Source organism: Ischnura elegans, chromosome 5, assembly GCF_921293095.1.
Source record: "Ischnura elegans chromosome 5, ioIscEleg1.1, whole genome shotgun sequence".
Taxonomy (NCBI): domain Eukaryota; kingdom Metazoa; phylum Arthropoda; class Insecta; order Odonata; family Coenagrionidae; genus Ischnura; species Ischnura elegans.
The window spans coordinates 40,089,114-40,109,457 of NC_060250.1; positions in this window are offsets into that span (position 1 = coordinate 40,089,114).

The following is a 20,344-nucleotide window of genomic DNA, read 5'->3' on the forward strand; positions in this document are numbered from 1 at the left end:
CAAGGAATAGAAATTATGGTATCTAATGATCCAATATTAAACGTTTTTTTTTAAGGCTCGATTCCATTATATTGATATTTCGTATTAATTTATTATAGAATGTGTACTACGAGCCTGATGAAAAATGACCGGAATGAGTTTAAATTACCAATGATATGAGAAGGTACATCGTCTTGTTTTTTTATGAGTTTGCAATTTTTGAAATTATCGCTCCTCGTAACTTTGATGCGTAACTTTTATTAGCAGCAGCTGGCTATTGCCATTGGTAATGCAATTTCTCATGTCTTTACTATAATTGCAAAGTTAAATACGCATGGTAGGGTTTCCTTGATTTGGGCTGAAGCGAGCGGGGACTGTCAAGGGCTTTACACCCCCTAGTATGATTTGAAAATAGTCTTACATGTACATCCTCTAAATGAACTTCCAAAAAAGTATTTCTCTCCAGTTTAAACTCTCGAAAGATATTTTTTTTTTGCTTCTACATTGACCTCAATGGACGATTTTATATCCAATTTCCCGCGGATGTTGTGGGATAATGTCTTTAAAAAAGGCTCCTTATTCCACCTTAATTCCTTATGACTGTATCAAACAATTACACTGTTCTGCAAAAAATAGTTCAAAAAATGCCTGGCTACAATTTAGGGTGTTTCTGGCTAATTTTGGATCGCTAAATCCGAAAATGACCTCCGTTTCTTTCTATCACCCTCCATTTTTACGCAACCCCTAAATTGGGGAAAACAACCCCTTATCTAGACTTATCGCTTTTCAAGGGACTCTTACTAATGCTATCTGCTTCTCATTAGAAAATCTGACGTTTTAAGGCTATCAGGGTCAAGAGAGAGATAAACTTCACTTGGTTGAAAATATTTAGGGGAGGAAAATCGACAAAAAAAACTTTAAAAAACATTAAAATAACCATTTTTCTTCGTTTTTTCTGGCATATGATATGGTAGCTAATGGAAAAGTTTTTAAGGGATGAATACACTGTTTACCCCCTATTTTGTAAAGGATTAATATAACATTAAATATAAAAGGGGAAGGGGGTATACGAGTGATAGCACTCGTATACCCCCCTTCCCCTCTAGGAAGTGGTATAAAGAGCTGCAAAAAAATCTGATTTGACTTCGTTGTCTTCCTTACTTTTAAAGTAATGGCTGAGACCTTTCCATTGAATACATTGGAAGACGTTGGGAAATAAATTATAAATACACTGGGAAAAATTGGGAAATACGCTGTAAAAGTTACTCACCACATGACACGCTTGGTCACGTTTTAACGTTTCTTCATGTGTCTTGGCAGTCGCACTTGCTGATGTTCATCTATGAAATAAACCAGTGGTCTATTCAGTACGTCACACTCTTTCCTGCGTGTCGGGTTATAATCTTCCAAGTTATTCCTTTATTTTTCTAGCGTGTGTTCGATTTAGCGTGTTATTTTGCGAGCGATAAAGTGTTTTCTCGCGATCATTCAGCGATCCTGCAAAAATCATCCCAATTCATTTTGTAACACCTGTGGAGATTTTGCGCTTAAAGATCAAAGGAAATCGATGACTGCAACTGTGCGGAAATCTTATGAACTTTATTTCGGGCGTAAAATTGGTGACCAAGACAAATAGTGGGCCCCTAAATTCTGTTGCAGTAGTTGTCATAGAAGTCTTGTGAATGACTAAACTGGGGAAATCGTTCCCTAAATTTCGGAGTGCCAATGGTTTGAGTTGAACCCACTTGCCATTTAACGAATTGCTATTTTTGCGAAACTGACACTTTGGGTAAAAAAAAACAATCCTGAAATGATTTATCTGAATTTAACGTCAGCAATTCGCCCGGTGAAGCAAAGTGATGCTATTCCTATTCCTAAAGCTCAAGCTACTAGCACCCTCGATGAATCTTATGTCTAAGTGAACGAAGCTACACCGGAAATGGAAGCAGGTCCTAGCCAACGAGATGAATATTACAGCCCTGATGTAGAAGAACCCCAGACTAGTCAAAAAGGGCACCCCATCCCATAACACGAGGACATAAGTGATCTAATACAAGATTTAGACTTACCAAAGGGTAAAGCATAACTTCTTGGCTCGCATTTGCAGCAGTGGAATCTTTTGGCCGATAGTGTGAATGTTTCTTACTACAGAGGTAGACAGTCAAACCTCACTCAATTTTTTTCAACGGATGATGAAAATGATGATATGATTTTCTGCACTGATACTTTGAAGGACTGATGAGGGAATTAGCGATTAAGGATGATGCAGACCAATGGAGGCTATTCATCGACTCGTAGAACACAAGTTTAATGTTTGTTTTACTGAACAACGGCCACGATTTACCTGCGGTTCCTGCTGGATATGCCACTGTTTTAGAGGAAACCCATATTCCAGATTTTTGTGGGAGCTCTTTATACCACCTCCTAGAGGGGAAGGGGGGGGGGGTATACGAGTGCTGTCACTCGTATACCCCCCTTCCCCTCTTATATTCTTCCCCTCGTGTTTTTTTTTTCAATTTTCACCCCCTAAATCTTTTCAACCCAGTGAAGTTTGTCTCTCTCTTAACCCTGATAGCCTTAAAACGTCAGTTTTTTTAATCAGAAGCAGATAACGTTAGTAAAAGTCCCTTGAAAGGCGATAAGTTTAGATAAGGGGTTGTTTTCCCCAATGTAGGGGTTGCGTAAAAATGGAGGGTGATAGAAAAAAACGGAGGTCATTTTCGGATTTAGCGACCCAAAATTAGCCAGAAACACCCTAAATTGTAGCCAGGCATTTTTTGAACTATTTTTTTTTTGCAGAACAGTGTTATTACTCTTGGTTTGGTTTATATTTCACTCAGGCGGAGCAATCCTTTCATTTTTAGAACGTCTCCCTCTAATTGCCGTATTTATTTGAAATTTTATATGCATTTATAAATTTTTTATGGAAACTTCTTTTCTATTCTACGAAACACTTCTGGCGCATTAAAAATCATAATGTTCTGTGGATCTTAATACAAAGCAAGCTCTGAAATGGACGATTTTTGAGTGGTCAAAAGTCCGCCGCTAAATCGGTGTGGTCACAACGACGATTTTTTTCTATCTAAATCTCCCGTCTAACTGAGAATTGCGATCGGTGATCTTTTAGGCCACGCACATATCCGTGAATTCGCTCCGCTTAATCCCGACGAAAGGACGACGATTCAGAAGAGCTGATGAAATCGCTCGGGCACTGAGGCGCAGGGGCATCGAAGGTTCCTTTGCGGTTTTATTGTCCCCAATCCGCGTGGGTTCATCTGCAGCCTCGAATGGAATCCAACAATGAACTTCACGCTTCAATCAGGGACGAAGTCCTTTCGTTGAAAGACTCACGGTACGAAATAAATTCAGAGGCGGGCGAACTTCGATCAAGAAATATTTCGCTGGCCAATGAACTGAAAATTGAAGTGATTTTCACTCGTGCATCATCGCTATTTCCATTCACCCGCCACCCCTAGCGATCTGCAATCCTCCAAAGTATTTTTTCCGCTCAGCGGCGGAAACATTTTTTTCTCGAAAGGGCTAATTTTTTCCCACTGCGAGTGATTATCTGGCCGTGAATTATTCGAGGCATCCATAACTTGCAATCCGGGTCGCCGCCATCATCCCCACAAAGATTGGTTACCCACAGTTTTCAATCAGTCGCTCCTATCAGCATTTTACCTGAATGAATCCGTGTACGTCTTTCCATTGCTCGTACAAATCAGGGTAAAATTGAACCAGTGGACCTGAATTTTATACCCAATTCAAGAGAAACGACGACTCGTCTAAGAGATTAGAGCTTTAATCAATGAGATTATCTTTCGCGTAAGTGTGTAGCTCATTTTTTTAAACTTTAAAATTCCTTCGATTGGAAATTTCAGTGTAGATGCAAATTCGCATATAAGGAAATAAGGACAATTTCTCTAGTTCAAGTTGCTTTTCACTCGTCGCTCATAACTGAGGAAATTTTGCTTCCAAAAAGGTATGATTCAACTTTATAACTTTTTTATTTCACATTTTTTTATGATAATTTGATCTTGGAAAGTCGTGGAAAGAAAAGGATCGTTTCCTAGTACAATCGTTTTTCTTTTGTTTTAATTTCTCATTTATTTTCACCAGTCATAGGGTATCCTTTTAGAAAATGGCACTATCTAACCTGAAGTTGAAATTTTACCCCAAAATGATATAATTTATATCCTTCGTTAAAACTTTCGCGGGTGCTCGTCATGTTGAATTAAAACTTTTGGGCTATGTCGCCGCGTCAGATTTTGGGTGGCCCCAACGTTTCCCGACCGATGCTGGTCGCTTTCTCAAGGGAATCTGAAGAGGTGGGATTTAAAATTGGTATATATAGGTATGCATGTCAGGTGGTGGGGGGAGGGGAGTGAGAGGTTGGAGGAGTAGGTTGTCGATTATTTTTGCCGATTACGGGTTGCCAAGTACGGCTGATTTTAAGGCCAGTGTCTCTGTTGAAGTTGTTTTTCTCCTCTTTAGATATTTCTATTGCTTCTCTTACGAGTCTCTGTTTAAAGCCTTTCACTCTCGCAACAATTTTTGCTTCCTTAAGGTCGATTGTGTGGCCCAGCGCTGCGTGTTCGGCTACCGCGGACTTCGTTGACTGCCCCAGTCGAATTGCTCTCTCGTGCTCCTCTAGGCGTGTTTTAACCGATCTGCCTGTTTCGCCGATGTAGTTCTTCCCACAGGTCTGGCAAGGAATTCGGTATACCCCTTCGACTTGTAGTGGAGTTCTATCCTTTACGGTTTTCAATAGATGTTTTATCTGTACGTGAGGCGAGAATGTTGTCCTTATTTGGAATTTGCGTAGGATATTTCCTATTCTGTCAGTCGTCCCCTTAATGTATGGCAGGAAGGCTTTCGGAAGATCTGTTAAAACACGCCTAGAGGAGCACGAGAGAGCAATTCGACTGGGGCAGTCAACGAAGTCCGCGGTAGCCGAACACGCAGCGCTGGGCCACACAATCGACCTTAAGGAAGCAAAAATTGTTGCGAGAGTGAAAGGCTTTAAACAGAGACTCGAAAGAGAAGCAATAGAAATATCTAAAGAGGAGAAAAACAACTTCAACAGAGACACTGGCCTTAAAATCAGCCGTACTTGGCAACCCGTAATCGGTAAAAATAATCGACAACCTACTCCTCCAACCTCTCACTCCCCTCCCCCCACCACCTGACATGCATACTAGGGCGGATCGGAAAAATCGATTTTTTTCAAATCCATCTGGCCCAATGAAAAAAAGTTGTGGGACCGATCAAAAATAAGGCCTAAAAAATTTGAGACCTCTAGGTGAACCCCTGACCCTCGCTCAAATGCAATTTAGGGGGGGAAGGTCGAAATTCGAAAAGTATAGTATTTTATGGTTATTTCCTATAGATTTTGCCGAGTTACTGCCCTTACAGGGCAAACATTTCGTGCATTTTGACGTATCTGCCTCCGTTTAGCCACAAAATGCCTAATTTGAGTCCGCACCCGCGAAGAAAATATTCCAACGCCCACGCAGCGCCGCGGATACAAGAGCCGCAGGCCGATCCCCTCCCCTCCCCGCTCGCTTCTACCCCTCCCACGCCTCCAATACAGCAAAATTCATCCCGCGTATGCTGCTAGGAGGTTATTTATCTTTGATAATATAAATCGGAAGATGGTAGAAGGTAATAAAGGAAGCTTAGTGAGACGACTTGTCCCTTATTAGGCGCCTCGTCGGGGTTAAACAAATCGATGTTACCAACTTTTAGAGAAGTGATGAAATATTTTTTAGATCCGAGAACGCTGGAAAGGAGCCTACGGTCCATGAAAAGGCCTCTTGAGTGGCTATAAAGGTGTTCTAACTTCGGATATGCGCTCCAATTTCGGCTTTGTCCGACAGATGTGATTAAATAGATTTTGGGCGAAAGCCCTCCCCGCAAGCCTCTCCCACGCGCCAAATGCACCAAAATTCACACCAAGTGCGTCTTACTTCGTTAGTCTAAATATTTAATGTTTCAGTATCGTCTGTGGAGGAACAATCACGAAAGAATTTTTCAATTACCTGCTTTCCAATCTGTATTTCTTATGTCAGTGTCATTCCTCGTCTTTCGCTCTTGTCAACAAAGTTTTGGTGAATTTCTTCACGAATCTCTCGTCCGTATCTATAATAAAAAGAAATATTTAACTTCAAATTTGAAAGTTCATCAATAGATTTTTGAAAATTCACAGCACTAAGGTCAGATGTAGCCGGAGATACTGTGGTCTCTCTCCAATATGTCATCAGCGAGTAGTCCTTAAAGTTGATATTAAAATCCAGCACTTAAAAAAATCTCGGATCGGCCGCCAAACGCATACTTGCAACAACGCAAATTCGGTCCTTGGATTGCCCTCCCAATGTTTATGCCGCAAATCTAAGTCAACTTAGTGCAATTAGCAAATAGACCTCTGTAAGGGATGAAATATGATTTGATGCTTTCCCGGCGAATGATGTGGGTAAACTCTTCTCGGGATTCAACGAAATTTATTCCTGATGATGAGCCCCGAGTCGGAGCTTGAAACGTTTGCCACTATGGAAAAATCAACCCGGTGGGAATCCCGAGAAGAGTTTACTCACATAGCCAGGGATGTTGGAATTATGCTTATAGCATAGGGATGATGCCTCCTTTTTGGGCGGTATTCACCATCGCATTCAAATCCTTTTTATTTTTGTGTATCTAATTTTCACTCGGAAAGGAATCAAGAATCGCAGATTTTATAGCTTTTGCTAATCCTCCGACAGGGGGAGGCAAACCCAAAAGTGGGACCCTGTTTCTTCAACTAACATCACACATTCCCCTCTAAACTTGGATTGATAAGTGCTCTTTCCTTTTTTCATCAGACAAAAGTATAGTCTTTCACTCCATAAAAATGTAGCCCTTTGATGACACCCTGTGATACCTCTCTTTTCGTATTCACAATAATTAGCATCTTTTTCAGTCTACGTAAGTAATTCTTGCAAACTACCTTGGATGTTTCTTACGAAGTAACTTATTTTTGCGTCAACTAAAGTTGCGGGGACGATCATTGCTGTTTCTTGGTTCTTGCATATACCTCTATCACATTTGGTAGACGCATTTTCCACGCAGAAGTTCCAGTTTGAGTTTAGCCCTGAATTTTTATTTGATGAGGAACGTAGAGAGATAAAAATCGGATGATTTCTCTTCAGTTAAATTTTCTTCGGATGAGTTGATGAAGAAAATTTTTGATACTGTTTTCCCGCACAAGAATTGACGATGTCGACTCAACACTCTCCGACGATTCTCTTTTTTTTCCTCAGTTGTCGAGTTCCTTTAGGACTGAATCCAGCAGCCATCATCTTTAGTTTCGTCCGCTGGTCTCTCAACATACTTCTTCATTGGGGGGAACATTATGCTCCTTCTTGCACTTACACGCAAAAATATCGCATAATTTCAAATGTTCTTTCAAAAGTGTTTCAGGTTTGTACTTAAGCAAAAACCCTACTTTTGGCCTATTCGCATTTTCCGTAAGTTTTAGTACTTCCCGTTTGTACCGATAAATCCATTTAGTCACACACATAATGGAAGGGAAGCGTCACCATAGTTCGCACACCCTTTAGCCACTCAAGAGGCCTTTTCATGGACCGTAGGCTCCTTTCCTGCATTCTCGGATCTAAAAATAATTCATCACTTCTCTAAAAGTTGGTAACATCGATTTGTTTAACCCCGACGAGGCGCCTAATAAGGGACAAGTCGTCTCACTAAGCTTCCTTTATTACCTTCTACCATCTTCCGATTTATATTATCAAAGATAAATAACCTCCTAGCAGCATACGCGGGATGAATTTTGCTGTATTGGAGGCGTGGGAGGGGTAGAAGCGAGCGGGGAGGGGAGGGGATCGGCCTGCGGCTCTTGTATCCGCGGCGCTGCGTGGGCGTTGGAATATTTTCTTCGCGGGCGCGGACTCAAATTAGGCATTTTGTGGCTAAACGGAGGCAGATACGTCAAAATGCACGAAATGTTTGCCCTGTAAGGGCAGTAACTCGGCAAAATCTATAGGAAATAACCATAAAATACTATACTTTTCGAATTTCGACCTTCCCCCCCTAAATTGCATTTGAGCGAGGGTCAGGGGTTCACCTAGAGGTCTCAAATTTTTTAGGCCTTATTTTTGATCGGTCCCACAACTTTTTTTCATTGGGCCAGATGGATTTGAAAAAAATCGATTTTTCCGATCCGCCCTAATGCATACCTATATATACCAATTTTAAATCCCACCTCTTCAGATTTTCTTGAGAAAGCGACCACATCGGTCGGGAAACGTTGGGGCCACCCAAAATCTGACGCGGCGACATAGCCCAAAAGTTTTAATTCAACATAATTTATATCATCATCATCATCATCATCACTGGTCTTCAATCCTAAGATTGGTTTGATGTAGCTCTCCACTCAATTATCCTATCAGCCAATGTTTTTAAATCTACGTATTTCTTCTCTTTCACATCTTTCTTCAACTGTTTCATATATTTTGTTCGAAGACTTCCTTTTCCGTTATTGCCATCCACTTGTCCCTCGATGATTGTCTTCATCAGGCCAACATGTCTCAAGATTTGACTTATAAGGTTGTTCCATCTTCTTATTAAGGGTTTCACGAGGCTTCTCTTCTCTCCCACTCTTCTTAGGACTTCCTCATCACTAACTCGGTCGATCCATTTGATCTTCATCATTCTTCTGTAGCACCACATTTCTAAGGCTTTCTCCGCTGCTGTCATTGTCCATGCCTCAATTCCATTTATGATCATACTGCAAATGTATATTCCTATAAATACTTCCATATTTAAGTTTCCCGCTGTAATCAGGTCTCTCTCTTGGTGAAATGCTCTCTTCGCTTCGGCTTTTCTGCTAATAATTTCTTTGTTGCTTCTCCCATTTCTAGTGATCCTGCTTCCCAAATAACAGAATTCATCCTCCTCCACCGATGTTTGCTTCCATTTTTAAATGTTAGTCTTAACTTCTTCTTTTCTGCATAATTTGTATATTCCACTCTTTCAGGGTATTTACCAATCAACTTAAAAGTCGGAGAAAATTCGGGTAAAGTTGAGTAATAAAGTTGGGTACTAGAATTGAAGTTGAACCGACTCGATGTGGCGTTCCATCGAATTATAATTCTTCACCAAAATAGTGATCATTATTTGTATTACTTTACATGCACTAAAAAGCAACCAATGTAAATTAGAGCGACCGCTAATCTCTATACTTACCACCGAGTAACATCAAGCCTTGATTGAATCTAGCCATGCAGATCGTAATGCCTAATTTACGGCCTGCACTATAATCCCAGTTTAACGTAAAATGTAGTAGATTAGAAAATAGTTTCCGAGAGTTAATTAACATGAAGCTTTTGATAACAACAAGAAAAAATTACTTTTTCTTTATAATTTCAATTTTCAAGAATGTTTTTAATCTTAACTTTTCAATTTATAAGCCTAACCTTAATTCACAATGCATATATTCCAGTTCATTGCCAATTAAATTCTCTATTGAGGTCAAAGAGATAATTTAAATGAGAAAACGTTGCCATGCATTAAAAAAAAATTATCGAAAGTTTTCTTGATACGAAAATATGCGATGAGAAAGTTTGCAAATAGGTACTCACGAGCGTGCTGCCCCCGCGCCCAGCGGGCTTCCCCCGCTCTTTTCAATTCAGGTCCACAGAGGGATAGGCGCGTTTCTAATTTTAAAATGTAAAAAAAAGGCAGGGTCTTATGTACAAATTTAATTGGAATGCTCATGTACAAATTGAGGTCAGAGGACCTCTTTAAACGCAACATTGGAAGTAATTACACTATCCTCTGTTAAACGCACATGATGACTCATACTTACGTATCAACAGGAGACTTGAATGTGGAGTCAGCCGCATTTTGATATAAGTTATTTAAAGAATGCAAGATATTGTTGCAAATGAACAAATTTATCAGTTTGTGCGCCGTTAACGTCAGGAATAATTACCGATTTTTGTTTTTTATAATTATTTAACAACCGATTTTAGGAAACAAAGGCAATATTTAGGAAGTAAGATATGCCGTAGCATGTTCTCTGATAAATTCTGTGCATTTTGGTACCTCATTTGTAGAGTTTGGTTGGGTATAAGTTGAGAAAAAGGTATCTATACAGTAGAAATAATATAGAAGATAGTCTGATAGCCAATTTTCAATATATTTTGAAGCGTTTTAAATGAAGCATGATTGTACTAAAAAAGAATGGCTGCAGACTAAATGTTTGAGCCAATATCATAATAATACACGCCAATTCATAATAGCATGTAGAAGGTATTATGCGATTCCTACGACTGAAAATATGCGTAGCAACGATGATGGGCTAAAATGAAACAATAACGTTAAACGTTGTGGATGATTGGTACGTGAAGGCGTATTTTCTCAGAAAATTTCAAGGGCAGCTCTCAAAACACATGCTTTAAAGAGCGAGCGGCTAATTGGACAATATTATCGTAAGGAGGTACCGTACCTGTTCTCCATGTACGTACTTTGTTGAGAGTAGAGGGAGTGTATTGAGAGAATATACCATTGAATGTTTTCGTTCTCTCAGGTCGTATAGGTTGAAGAATTCCTTGTAGTGCCTGTTGAGAGGAGGAAATAATTTTTTATTTTATGGGAACACAAAATATAATTGGAGTAGGTATTAGGAGTAATGATGTAAATTATGAGAGTCGGATTGAGACTCATGAATATCCCCTTCCAACTTACCCGTCTTATATCAAAGAGTATATGAGAGGTTCGTTCAATAAGCCCTTAGACTTCCCGAGAGCTTGCACTCTTAACATCAAAAATTAATAATTCCCAGAGAGCCGCACTCTATGATAGCCAGCTGTTAGCGTTTCAGCTGTATAAATGTCGTAATTTCATTGTTGTTACCAATTGAAGTGAAAAACTTTCATTTGTTTATAAAAATGGAAGGATGGATAAAAGTGAGTTTCGTGTGGTGATCTAACATTTGTTCTTGAAAGGGTTAACGCCGAAAGAAATCAAAGCTTAGCTGTTTGAAATTCATGTTACATCTGCTCTTGCGATTGCAAATATTTACAATTCAGTAAATGAATGAATACATGTAAAAAATACATTTAAAAAAATGAACATCATTCCTGACGCCCTGCGGAAGTGTCTACCCCCGAAATGATTGTCAAAATCAACGAAATGGTATTAATTGATAGAGGAATACAACTGCGCAATGTAGTTCAGACCACAGGCATATTGCCATGCACAATAGATTTAAATTTGCACAAAAAATTGGATGTAAAAAAATCTCGGCAGTATGGCTGCCGCGTTTGCTAACATTGGAGAAATAACAAAATCGTGCTGTCGACTCCGAGGCTAGTTTGATGCTTTTCCACGGCAATAGGGAAGTGCACTCATTTTTTTTATTGGTGAATTTGAAAGTTTAGCCTAAAAAAGAGACATTAGTATAGTCACTCTTATTTTCTGCATCTGGGGTATGCACTTTAAAACGTTTTGAAAGTCGGAAAATTTCATGTTGCGCTGAAACACGGCGCCTCCATCTTGATTGAGATGTGACGTCACAAGGCAGTAGTCACCAGTGGAGTATCGCTGTATTCCGTCGCCTTCTTTAGCGCGGCGAGAGTTTCCGGGAATCGGTGGAGTTTGCTTCCTAAAAATGACGTCTAGTACCGAAAAAATGAATTCAAAATAGAATTATAAATGATTTTTTGTTCCAAATTTCATCTCGACGTCGAAACAAAAGCCTGGAGAAGATATTCATTCCCGTGCCTTAAGCACAAGCTATACGGAATAAATGGTTCAAGGCTGCTCCTGACTCTTACCTATCGATGATATTCTGTTTTGAAGATCATTTGAAGGTATTGTAAGATCAAATTGATATTTATATTATAATAATTTACTTAATAGGTACCTTAGTCACATCAGAAAGTGTGTTGAGTCAAAATATAGCATCTTCCGCGTAGACCTACGTAATTTATAAACTGAAAGTAGTTTGGTTAAAGAATTATGGCGCGACTGTTATTTTACACGACCAGGCAAAATGCGTACTTTGCCCATGATATGTGCATATATGATAAAAAACGATTTTTGTTAAAGTTAATCTTTATTTGTTGAAATTAGTACATTTATAGGTGATACAGATATAAAGGTACACGGCAGGTCGCGCGGCGTAATTTGTACTCCACTGGTGACGGGTTCATCTTGCTGACCTAAAAAATTAGCTACAATGCCTCGAACTTTGAAAACTCGCAATATAGGCAGTCAAAGTAACATTGTAGGAATACACGAGACCATTCTAGCCCAGAATGTACGTACAATGTTGAAATCCTTGGTTTTCAAAGATTGACGTATGTTATACGCCAGCGCGCCTGGTCCAGGGTTATCAACTTTTATTTCATCCTATTTGTCAATTGAAATTATATTTCGGAATGGCTCTTTTAGCACTGCTACTGAGGTAAACTGGTAGGTACTGAGTACAAGGTACTGAGTAAGTAAACTCCCTTTGGAGTAATGTGAATTACAAGTGTTCGAGATATATGGCATTTTATATTCGCCTTGTGTTCATATTAATTATGTCTGTACGCATATTGTTGCTTGCCGCGAGCCTTTAATGGTATGTGCTATTGCAAGAGTGATTTTCATTTTTAATGTGGAAGTTGGTCAGTATAAGCAAAGAAAAAATTGACATTTTAGCGCACATCTACCATTGTAGTCATCGTATCTCTGCGTTTGTGATGACACTGCAAAAATACCTTAACGCCATTATGATGATACAAAAATTGTCTCATGTCAATGATTGCTGCAATTATAATTAATGATAAACTTGACGCCGTATGATCACAACGAAGACAACAAAAAATAATGCCATGACACAATCTTGAACCCTGGTTCTAATGGTGGGAACATTTTCCTGACACCGTACACGCTACCACTACCCCAACCGAACCATTGGATGACCGAGGATATTTTGCATTTATATATATGACTTGTGAAAAGTAACGCATGAAAATTAATTAATTACAGCCTAACTAAGGCCCTAATTGAAAAATACGGAGCAAGGTACGTGGTCTCCCCTTTTTAACCTTAACGCCTCGCATTTCTATGGAGCGTTGAACCTGTCCTCCTTTTTAAAAAATTCAGTGACCATAAATACATCAAAGTTTGGTATACCATTTATAAATCGTTGGAATTTTCCTTCTCCCAACCAAAATTATCTTTTCTTGAACCCATCCTGGACAGCGAACCATTGCAACCACAAGCCAGCACGGAAATAAGGCTAACATCCCATGATTCTAGTAGTGAAGGGCGAACGTTCCGGCCGGCGTGAATACATACGTGAGGGGGAAGGTGCGGTAGAGTCAAATAAACCACCTCAATTAAACAATAACAATGTATTTTCGTTAGATCGTGCGATACAGAATAACGCCGGTTGGCGTGGTCACGGTAGCGTGCGCACAGATCACGAGATTCGGGCAGACTCCACGGAAAATGTAATGGCGGCGCCCAGTCAGCGGCGTGGTCGACCCTTGCGACCTCTGGCTGTGTCGTCTCCAAACTTCCGCGACAATTGCCGGTCGCCTGGCGCACCGACGGCTGGCGCGCGGATTTGAATTGTGCCGCCACATCACCCCCTCCGCAGTCTTTAGGCCACTAAAGAATTTTGAGAAAAAAAGTAATTAGTGACAATCAATAGGGTTGGGGGGGGGGGGGAATGGAAGCCACAGTGCAGTGACCTCCGCCAGTGGTATTGCAAAAAAAATATATATATATCGCCTAGGTGGCGAACTCCTCCAAGTGCTTGGGGAAATGGACCCTCCTCCCGGAGCGGGTTGCTCGTTGCGCCTGGCCGGGATCGGGCTGCGATGTCGCCGGAGGGTCGATGGCAGGCGGTGTTGTGGCGCTGGCTGGCGGTGGTCCCGGTGTACCACCGGCGTCGTGACGTCCGTCCTCCGCTGCCAAGATGTACGATGGTTTCAGGCGGTCTAAGGATACCGCCTTCTCCTTGCCCTTCATGTCGACCACGAAGAACTTGGCGTCGCGGCGGACGACGCGGAAGGGGCCCTCGTACGGCGGTTGCAGTGGGGGCCGGGTGGCGTCCGTTCTCACGAACACCTGAGAGGCTGACTGGAGGTCCTGGTGGACAAAGACTGGCCTCTCTCCGTGATGCGAGGCGGGAACGGGTTGGATCCGTCGGAAGTGCCGGCGCAGCTTCGCGACGAATGACTCGTCCTCGTTGTCAGGCTTGGTAGGAGCGAAGAACTCTCCAGGAAGGCGAAGAGGCTCTCCGTAGACAAGTTCTGCCGGTGATGCGGCGATGTCGGCTTTCCAAGCTGCTCGAATGCCGAGAAGCACAGCAGGTAGAGTGTCGTACCAGCTGTCGGTCTCGTGGCACATGATAGCAGCCTTCAACTGCCGGTGGAATCGTTCCACCATTCCATTGGCAGCGGGGTGGTACGCAGTGGTGCGCAGATGACGGGCACCGGTGAGCACCGAAAGCCGGTGAAAGAGAGCAGACTCGAACTGCCGGCCTTGGTCCGTGGTGACTCTCAATGGGGTGCCGAAACGCGAGATCCAGCCGCGAAAGAACTCGCGAGCGACCGTATCTGCTGTTACGTCTGATGTTGGAATGGCTTCAGCCCACCGCGAGTAGCGATCGACACACGTGACGCAATAGCGGTAGCCATTGGACACTGGCAGGGGTCCTACGATGTCAAGGTGGACGTGGTCGAAGCGCTGCGATGGGGAAACGAAACTGCCGATAGGGGACAGTGTATGACGATGCACTTTGGACCGTTGGCACGGGATGCAGGCTCGCGCCCAGGTGCGGCAGTCCTTCCGCATCGACGGCCACACGAACCTTTCGGAGACCAATTTGGTGGAGGCCTTAATGCCAGGGTGGGACAATTGATGGAGGGAATCAAACACCGGCTTACGGAACGACTCCGTAAGGTAAGGTCTCACCGTGGGGGTCGAAACGTCGCACCAGACTTCACCATTGCATCCGGGGACGCGCACTTTCTTTAACTTAAGGGAATTGTCAAGTTCATCGCACTTCGAAAAGAATTGCGCCTGCGAGCGTGCAAGCGCGTCAAAATCAATTCCACCTGAGAGCGCTTCAACTCGCGAAAGGGCGTCTGCGACAACGTTCTCCCGACCGGCGACGTGTCGAATGTCGGTGCTAAATTGGGCCACAAAATTCAAGTACCGGAACTGCCGGGGGGAACACTTTTCGGGCTTCTGTTGAAAGGCGTCAACGAGGGGTTTGTGGTCCGTGAATATACAAAATTCACGCCCTTCCAACATGTGTCGAAAATATTTCACTCCCTCGTAAACGGCAAGAAGTTCACGGTCGTATGGGCTGTACTTACGCTGGGGCGGCTTCAGCTTACGAGTGAAAAAACCAAGTGGTTTCCACTCGTCACCCTCGCGTTGATTCAATGCACCACCTATTGCGTTATCTGACGCGTCACAAAAAAGGGCCAGCGGCAATCGCACATCCGGATGAGCCACGAATGTCGCGCTCGCGAGAGCGTCTTTGCATTCATTGAAAGCGCGGTCTAACGTAACCGTCCACTCAATGGCATCACTACCCCTCACTCCTCCCTTTAACACTTCACACAGGGGGGATTGCACGTCGGCGGCATTCGGAATTAACCGTCTATAGAAATTTACCATCCCAAGGAACTGACGTAGTTCCCTGACAGTCTTGGGTATGGGGTAGCACTTCACAGCGTCAATTTTGTTCGGGGTGGGCTTAATGCCAGAGGCAGTCACTGTATGCCCAAGGAAAGTCACTTCGTCAACACCTAATACACATTTCGCCGGGTTAATTACAATACCGAAATCACTGAGCCGTTTAAAAAGAGCACGCAAGTGGCACTCGTGTTCATTGGCGTCGCGCGATGCGACCAGAATATCGTCAAGGTACGCATACGCGTGATCGAGGCCTCGCAGCACTTCGTCGATAAAACGCTGAAAAGTCTGTGCAGCGTTGCGCAGGCCAAAGGGCATGCGTGTGAACTCGAAGAGTCCAAAGGGAGTGGTGAGGGCGGTTTTAGGGACATCTTCGGGGGCCACTGGGATTTGGTGGTAAGCACGCACTAAGTCTATGCGGGAAAACACGCACTTACCGGCTAAATTGTGGGCGAAGTCCGCAATGTGTGGCACCGGGTACAGATCGGGGACGGTTCGCGCGTTTAGTGCGCGGTAGTCGCCGCAAGGGCGCCAGTCACCATCCTTTTTAGGCACTAGATGAAGTGCCGATGCCCAACAGCTGTCGGAGCGCTGCGCTGTGCCGTTCCGCACCATCTCCTCGAACTCCTGTTTGGCGATGTTCGCCTTATCCGGTGCAAGGCGGCGGGGCTTGCAGGCGACTGGTGGACCCGGTGTCGTCTTGATGTGATGCATCGTCGTGTGACGGAATTCGCTGGGGGTCCCAGGTGGCCGAGTGATCTGGGGGAACTCAGCCAACACCGCGTGAAAACGAGAACTATTTACAACAGTCTTCACTTGCGGGTGATTGGAGGTCACCTCACGGCCGCGGGTCGTCCACGAGGTTATGCCGTCGATTAATCTACGCTCGCGAACATCCACAAGTAGATTAAAAAATGAAAGGAAGTCGACGCCAATTATCGGTCTGTCAACGTCCGCGACGACGAATCGCCAGCGGAAGTCGCGTTTGAGACCGAAATTGAGCGACAAGTCGATCCATCCGTATGTCGCGATCACGGTGCCGTTCGCGGCGAACAACTGATAGGCGGATAAAGCTTTCCGTCCTTTCACTTTCGTACGGGGATAAACACAGAGGTCGGACCCTGTGTCGACCAAAAACTCTGTCTTTGTTGTGGCATCAATGACGAAAAGGCGGCGGGGCGTAGAGCAACGGCCATCGGCCGCCATTAACCGCTGCTCTTCGGGTTTTCCGCCACATAAGCACAGGGGGGGCGGCACTTGTGGGCAGCAGCACCAAACTTCCCGTGGTAATAGCAAAACCGCGGGTCACGGTTTCCGGATGGGCTGCGATGGCGAGGGCGGCTCTTGGAACGCGAGCGGGCGCGGTACCTTTGTGTGCTCAACGCTGCGACCTGCCTCGTTAGCTCCGCCATTTGCTTTCGAAGTTCCGCCATTTCGGAATACGCCTCGGCGCTGGCGACCTGGGGTTGTGACGTCACCTCGCATACCTTGTCGGCCAGCTTCGCCAATCCCGCCAAATCCGTGGAATACTGCGTGGCCAGGATCGCTTGGGCGGAGGATGGCAAGCGATTCACCCACAAAGTCCGCACAAAGTCGTCGGGTACGGAATTACCCGCGAGAGAACGGATGTGTCGGAGGAATTGGGAGGGCTTCCGGTCCCCGAGTTCCTCGTGTTCGAGGAGTTGGCGGATGCGCGTCTCTTGCGAGGTGGACAAACGCGAAATTAGTTCGTCCTTAATTCGTTTGTATGGGGATTCACTGGGGGGATTCACAATAATGTCCTCCACTTCCACGGCATGGCGGTTGTCCAATTGAGCGACCACGTGGGAGAACTTTGTCAGTTCGCTGGTTATGCCGGCGAGGGAAAACTGCACCTCCTACTGGCTAAACCAAAGCGCCGGTCGTTCCGGCCAAAAAAGTGGCACACGCATGGCTACACGATTAACCGAAGCCTCGCCGGTTGGCGGGACTTGGTTCGGGGGAGTCGCCATTTTGGACGCCAACTAACACGATGCACAAAAGTCACAAAAAAAAAACACTACAATCACGTCGGGGTCACCACTTGAGGGGGAAGGTGCGGTAGAGTCAAATAAACCACCTCAATTAAACAATAACAATGTATTTTCGTTAGATCGTGCGATACAGAATAACGCCGGTTGGCGTGGTCACGGTAGCGTGCGCACAGATCACGAGATTCGGGCAGACTCCACGGAAAATGTAATGGCGGCGCCCAGTCAGCGGCGTGGTCGACCCTTGCGACCTCTGGCTGTGTCGTCTCCAAACTTCCGCGACAATAGAGTATGTGCACTCGGGAGGAATTCGATTGAAATGCAGTTTATTCGATAAAGTGTATCGTAAATATCATTACTTTCGATTAACAGCATTAATTGTTACTTAGTTTGTTTAATAATTGCTATTTAATATGCATTGTTTTCGCAACGATATTAGGCAGACGAAAACGCTCATCTATTGGCTCCTCGGTATGTGACGTCATTCTGGTCTATCTCATCAGCGTGCAAGGTGTTTATCGTGTTATGATCGTGTTTATGATTCAATAAACTACGTATGCATTGGAAAAAGTTGGTGGAGCTGATCTGTGTAAAGGGAAATACGTTTAAGTGCTTATCATGGAATCAGGTTTCGTGAGGGTTTCTTCAAATAATATCCCGAAGGTGGATGCTTCAATGATTGACCGTGCTGATTATGTTGGACTATACCTACATGCCTCGGCACGAAGTTTTAATGTTGAACTGGAGCTTTTTTGTTGTCTTGTCTCATTCATAATAAAGAGAAATGGACGGGAAACCTCATCGGAAATTAGGTCTAACATAAGTGAATTAAGTGAGATTGTTTACAGTAGGTAATTGGCCAAAAGTTTGTTAGCACGATTCGAAGGTTTACGGAAGTAAAAGTGCCGGTAGGTAGATAACTATCGATATTTGTATTATTGTCATTTCAAATACCGATCATAATTTAATCTATCTATTGAAATATTTTCTATTCTATTATTATTTAACCTACTGACTCACAAAATAATTTTTCATATTCAGTTATGGCCCGTGGTGACTGGATGAATATCCATAGTTAATTATTAAATTGCCGTTACTGAGCTGGGTTCTTCTTCTTCTGGGCTATTTAAGGTTTTAAACGTAAGCACAAATAACTGAAGTTACATTTTGGTCCAGTTTAAGGAGTAATCTGATCTTAATTTCTTTAAAAAAACGCACTTTTAGTCGACGTATTTGTTCTTTCGTAGAATTAATGTATTCAAAAGCAGAGTTCTGATTATCTCAATGTTTCTACAAGTTATTTTCAGTTCGCTAACATAGATATGTCAGTCAGATGTACATTTGCTTGGTTGAGGTTTATGAATAGCATTTGTGAGGTATATCTAAAAATTGGTTATTGAAAACTTGGTCCGGATGAATGACGGAAATCTCTCGGGCTGGAAATTAAATGTTTGATAGTTAGATGAGACGATTACTTTTCATTCATTCGGTTTCAATATGCTTCTCGAAGCATTTGTTAGCACAATTTAATAATTGGTTCATTTTATATTTCTTCACAGCATAAGTTTATTGGTTATCAAGGTACAAGTGTCTTGTTATGACTATCCATTAAGCGAGGAATCCCTGCGCGCGGTGCATTTCCAAAAAGTAGTCCCGACTTGTGATACGTAATAATGAGCTTATTTCGCATCCGATTTGGAAAATATTAGCATCACTGTGTTTGGAATTAAATTACAAACATTTTGAATACCCAAACTATCACTTTTATCGAAAATTAATTTTCCGTTTTTTAGTTAGTAGTACGGGTACAGTTACTAAGTTAGTTACTAATTAGTGACTTAGTTTTCACGAATTAAGTCGTACTATTTCAAGGATCATCACTGTTTAGTCTCTTAATTTTAATGTCACTGTAAATCTGCAAACGAACGCAAATGCGGGAACCGAGGAGTAAGAAATACGATTAGGTAGTTCGAGGTAGAAAAGTTGATAGAGTCTTGTCGTCAGCGTAACCGAGAAACAAATGAATTAAAATGTGTAGATGATGGCATGTACACACTTTAAATCTAGTTCATAAGGCATTCCATGGCTTCTTTCCAAACTCAGTATACGCTGTAGAGGGGCTCACCCTAAAGAACAAGGAATGCCTGAGAACACGTCGAACAAAATGACGTAACAGCATTGAGAATATGGCCGACTGGTGTTTCAGCGCATCATTAATTTTGCAAATTTTAATAATTAATATCTCGCTTAAAAAGTACCTCTCTATTCTCAGACTCGGAATTTAGCCTAATTGAGGTGTAAATTCTTTTTTAAGATCACTTCCCAAAAATGTGCACATACTCTATTGCCGGTCGCCTGGCGCACCGACGGCTGGCGCGCGGATTTGAATTGTGCCGCCACATACGCAACGAATAAGTCTTGCAGCAAACGTCTGAAATAGGTTTATTAGTTATATTCGATTCTTGCAAAAAAAGGCATTAATGATAAACGGCATTGTGCCAAAATATACCCAGTGATAAATAAATACCATCATCTATTTATTAAAGATTCAATGTGCTATTCGTACTACTCTTTCCAAACTCAAAAGACACGTGAAATGAATATTAATATATTACTCAATGATGAAGTCATTTACTCAAAAGAGAAGCAGCCAC